The sequence below is a fragment of the Mus caroli genome, unplaced genomic scaffold, assembly GCF_978045245.1.
Source record: "Mus caroli unplaced genomic scaffold, Mus_caroli_1 scaffold_5, whole genome shotgun sequence".
In the NCBI taxonomy this organism is placed as follows: Eukaryota; Metazoa; Chordata; class Mammalia; order Rodentia; family Muridae; genus Mus; species Mus caroli.
This window is the reverse complement of record NW_028227260.1, coordinates 136,159,646-136,165,218: the sequence shown is the minus strand read 5'-3', so window position 1 is coordinate 136,165,218 and position 5,573 is coordinate 136,159,646. Positions and strand designations below refer to the sequence as shown.

The window sequence follows — 5,573 nt, the reverse complement described above, 5'->3', positions numbered from 1 at the left end:
ACTTCAAACTGTTAGTTCTGAGTGATTTAAAGAATGGTGTCACCTTTTACAAACACAGTCAAGCTTAAGGGATCATGCTTTAAAGGAAAAAGAAAAAGAGAGAGAGGAAAGATAAAAGAAAGCACAAAGACTGAGTCTCTAGGCTGCCTACGGGAAGACAGCAGAAAGAAAAAGCCATCAAAGGGAACAGGAGACGAGTAATCAGAAAGGTAGGAGGGCAAATCTACAAGAGAAGGGTTCTAAGGATAATCTGTGACATGGCACAGAGGTAAGGAATAAAAGAAGGCTTTGGCTCTAGAGATCAGAAAATCACTGGTAACCTTTTGGACTGCAGTTTCAGATTAGGGGAATGGAAAACTTAGGAAGCAATTTCCCCCTAAGTGAAAGGGGGATAAGACAAAAGGACAAAAAAGAAAGTGAGTGCCCCCATCTGAAGGACATGAGAAATCTCTACATTGGATTCTTCCCTCTTTCTCAGTCTGTAAGCTGTCTATAATAACACAGATAGACTAAGTTCTTAAACTCACATTTTAGAAGTCCTGGAAATGGCAAGAATGGGAGACTCAAGTAGGAGCTACATGAAGAAATATTAGAGGCTACGAAAATGTTACTGACATGCTTTGCATTTCTTTGTCTTGTTCAAATGGCCAGCCTAATTAAATACATGATATCTATATACCAATGCATCATGGCACAACCATAAACATCATTGGAAACTCTGTACATGAAAATATGTAAAGTCTACATATTTAGGGAAAAACAGCTAATAAAATGGCATATTTGTATAACATCATATACATAACATCTCATTCCTCTTTGCAATTAATATACTGAAACATCCCCAGTAGTAATGAAGAATTTGTCCCAGAGTGATGGACTTATCAATGCTCATTATTTTATTCTTTCTATATTTCTACATTAGTTGAATACAGGTGTGAGTTTATATTTTCACTTAATCAGTAGTCATATTTTAACTGTTTTTCTGGGTCCTGGCTTTGGAAAAAGACCATCATCACTAATCTGGATAAGCTAGATTATAGAAGAGAAGAAATACCCATAAAAAGCCTAGGGCTATTCTTCCCCTGAAAGTTTAGCAGGACAAATAATCCACAACATTTTTTGTTTGTTTGTTTGAGGCAGTGTCTCACCATGTAACTTTGGCTCGTCTGAAACTCACTGTTAACCTCAGCATTGCCTGAAATCCCTGGAGATTCTTCTACCTCTGCCTCCTAAATAACTAGATCAAAGGCATCTACCATTATGCCTGGCAATCTAGGGCGTGTTATCAAGAAAAAATTTTTTGAGGCAGGAACCAGGGTCAAGGTAAGAAATGAAATGATGCATGGAATGGGAAGAAAGGAAATGGGGTAAATTTTAAAGATGCGACAGGAAAGAAACAAGTTCAGGCATGGAGGTGCTGCATTGTTTTGTTTGTTGAATGGGTTGCTTCTTTTGGAATTATTGGCTAGTGAGCTCTCAAAGACACCCAAACATTAACATGTAACAACTTGTTTTTTAGTCCAATAAAATATTCCTAATCAAAGAAACACAATTCATTATTTCAAATCATATGTTTGTGTACCTCTTGGTAATTCTACTGCCACAGTCTGAGAGAGTCAACAAATCTGAATCCAAGGTAATGTGTAATTTTGAAATTACAAAAAGTCAATAATATCAAATACATTACTATAACTCTTGATGCATACAAATCTTCCAAGACAACATTCACTCCCCATGCTTCTGTTGCAGAATGATTTCTACCTTAAGAAAAATATAGGTTCACAAGTCTGAGGATGTTTGTAGCAGCTATGAAACGCTGCTAAGTTTAGAGAAGGTCTGTATTGTAATAAAAGCAGTGTCACTTAAGTTAGATACTATTTCCTTCTAGTCAGTTGAGTCTTCTGATGGTCTGTGTTTATGCACACATACACATGCACACACCTGCACACACAAGATTCACAAATTACTTACTGAAGAGTATTGAACAATCTTGGCAAAGAGTTTGGTCTAAATTTTTAAAAATGGACATAGATGGCAACAAGTCTTTTTTTTCACAATTTATTAAAGACACAATAGAGTTAAAGGCTAATTCTATTCCATAAAAAGTGGACCACTTAAATTTAGTATTTCCTGAGGCATCACCTTCAAAATTATTTTAAACATTTCAGTGACATTTAAAAAATATCAGCCCCAGAGACAGAAACTCTGCCAGCAGTCATAACCTGATGCCTCCAATAGATTCATGGGTATGTCAAAAATCGTTAATCATATAAACCTTTGATTAAAACAGTTTAATTATCTCCATCGTCTACATGGCAAAGCCAAGTAGATTTCATTATAAAGAAAGAATCATTGTATAATAGCCAGTGATGCAAAATTAATGAGAATAACTCAAGTCTTGAGGTAGACTAACATAGGATTCAATAGCTGTAACAGGTGTTTTGTCAAAGCAATTTCCAAAATTCAGAAATGATCTTCATTTTTTCTTTTGATAAAGCAGAACTACAGCCCTAAAAATGAAAAATAGAAATCTTACTCACCAAAGTAAATTCAGAATTCATAATTGTCCCTGAAGTTTATGTAGCTGTGCTGAAAAGGATGTATACAAACCCCCTCTAGCAAAATGATGACATCCCAGTTTAAGGACTTGCCTCAGAAATGATTACTTATTCAGCCAAAGTAGTAAGAAACATGGAATGAGCAATTGAAACTCTTTGAGCCAATTAATGCGGAAAAACATTGAAACTACACATTTTTTTTTTCTTATCTCATATGTGGATTTTGGAGCTGGTCTCACCCTATGCATACTTTCTTCTATTTAACTTCCTTATCCCATATCCCAACAGAAACAACAGGTGAATGCATCCTCTTTTAGTTTGGGCAGTAGCCACCATGGGTGTCTATGAAGTTGCACAAGCTTCATTCTTCATCTTTCCTATCCCTTATTCCAGATACTAAATTTATTTCTAAGATATATTGATAGTGTGCTCGCTTCGGCAGCACATATACTAAAATTGGAACTATACAGAGAAGATTAGCATGGCCCCTGCGCAAGGATGACACGCAAATTCGTGAAGCTTTCCATATTTTTTCAGAACTGAACAAAGAATTCTCACCTGAGGAATACCGAATGGCAGGGAAGCACCTGAAAAAATGTTCAACATCCTTAATCATCAGGGAAATGCAAATCAAAACAACCCTGAGATTCCACCTCACACCAGTCAGAATGGCTAAGATCAAAAATTCAGGTGAAAGCAGATGCTGGCAAGGATGTGGAGAAAGAGGAACACTCCTCCATTGTTGGTGGGATTGCAAGCTTGTAAAACCACTCTGGAAATCAGTCTAGCGGTTCCTCAGAAAAGTTGACATAGTACTACCGGAGGATCCAGCAATACCTCTCCTGGGCATATATCCAGAAGATGTCCCAACCGGTAAGAAGGACACATGCTCTACTATGTTCATAGCAGCCTTATTTATAATAGCCAGAAGCTGGAAAGAACCCAGATGCCCCTCAACAGAGGAATGGATACAGAAAATGTGGTACATTTACACAGTGAAGTACTACTCAGCTATTAAAAAGAATGAATTTATGAAATTCCTAGCCAAATAGTTGGACCTGGAGGGCATCATCCTGAGTGAGGTAACACAATCACAAAGGAACTCACACAATATGTACTCACTGATAAGTGGACATTAGCCCAAAACTTAGGATACCCAAGATATAAGATACAGTTTGCTAAACACATGAAACTCAAGAAGAATGAAGACTGAAGTGTGGACACTATGCCCCTCCTTAGAATTGGGAACAGAACACCCATGGAAGGAGTTACAGAGACAAAGTTTGGAGATGTGATGAAAGGATGGACCATCTAGAGACTGCCATATCCAGAGATCCATCCCATGATCAGCATCCAAACGCTGACACCATTGCATTCACTAGCAAGATTTTGCTGAAAGGACCCAGATATAGCTGTCTCTTGTGAGACTATGCTGGGGCCTGGCAAACACAGAAGTGGATGCTCACAGTCAGCTAGTGAATGGATCACAGGGCCCCCAATGGAGGAGCTGGAGAAAGTACAGAAGGAGCTGAAGGGATCCGCAACCCTATGGGTGGAACAACATTATGAACTAACCAGTACCCCAGAGCTCTTGACTCTAGCTGCATATGTATCAAAAGATGGCCTAGTTGGCCATCACTGGAAAGAGAGGCCCATTGGACATGCAAACTTTATATGCCCCAGTACAGGGGCCAAAAAAATGGGAATGGGTGGGTAGGGAATTAGGGGGGAGGGTATGGGGGACTTTTGGGATAGCATTGGAAATGTAATTGAGGAAAAGATGTAATAAGAAATATAAAAAAAAGATATATTGAAGTGTCTTCTAAAAGTACTTGGGATATATATCTTCTTTATTTAAGTTCAACTATAATATCCTAGTCAGAGCTATTAATTAGTTATGCAAACCTATACCAGAAACATGACATCTTGTCTTAGATCCTGTCCTATTTCTGTCTGACCAAGACAACTTATAAAACAAAGCATTTAATTGGGGTTTTTCTATCACTTTAAGAAAGCATTTCTATGTTTTATGATCATCATGACAAGGAGCATCTGATATGGTGCTGGAACAGTAGCTGAGAGCTTATGTCTGATTTACAAACATGAGGCAGAGAAGGCAGAGGGAAAAGACAGAGACATAGAGGCAGAGAGAGAGAGAGAGAGAGAGAGAGGGAGAGAGAGAGAGAGAGAGAGATTCATCAACTATGAACCAGCTCTTTCCAATTTAACATCTCTAAAACTGATTTGGTGCTAATAGTTCATAATCCCACCCTACCTGTTTCATTTTCAGTGTTCCCTCACTTAATGAATAGAAGCATCAACTACCAATGTGTTAGTTGTTGGATATCTGAGTGTATCTCTCCTTTCCTTCTAATTACAAGTAAAATCAAATTTTCTTCCCTACAATGACAGTCTGTCCAGTTCTACCACTATCACCATTATACTCCTTAAATAATTTGGAAATCTCTCTTGGAGGTTTTACTTCATCTGTCAACCCGAAGTTATTTTTAACATGCAGCAGAGACAAATACAATTCCTCAAGAAAACTTCTCAGACTTTAAGTCCTGTGCATCCTCTTGCTTATTTATTCAAGTCCATCTTACAAGTTCAGGTCTCACCAGCCCTTTTACAGCACACTCCCGGTGGGCCTTAATTTCTTTCTCTTTAACAGAACCTTGTGCATGCTTTACCTAGGATGTAATAACAATGACACACCTGAAAGCACTCCTGCTCCCCTTCCTGAACTTCCTTTCATGATCATTTTCCCCACTGCCATCACATGCAACAACTCTTAGGATTGTTATCCATATTATAATTTATGATAACAACACCCCATGCAACTTTATACAGCCTGAAGTCCTGATTTCTTTTTTTCAATCTTTTGCTGGAAATTTAACTATCCTAAAATGGCTATTGTCTCACGCATGGGACTTTTGCACTGACCATTCAGTTACATATTTTACATTTGTATAATGACTTGATCAGGTGGTTTCTTTCCCCTGACTATAAGAATTC

At 38.0% G+C, this 5,573-nt stretch overlaps 1 non-coding gene across 1 annotated transcript; it reads left to right on the top strand.

Moving 5' to 3' along the window:
• Positions 1-2,984: 2,984 nt before the first annotated feature.
• LOC115030243 (U6 spliceosomal RNA) lies at positions 2,985-3,091 on the top strand. The gene has a single exon (XR_003835835.1). It is a non-coding gene; the product is annotated as a U6 spliceosomal RNA (small nuclear RNA).
• The last annotated feature ends 2,482 nt before the right edge of the window (positions 3,092-5,573 follow it).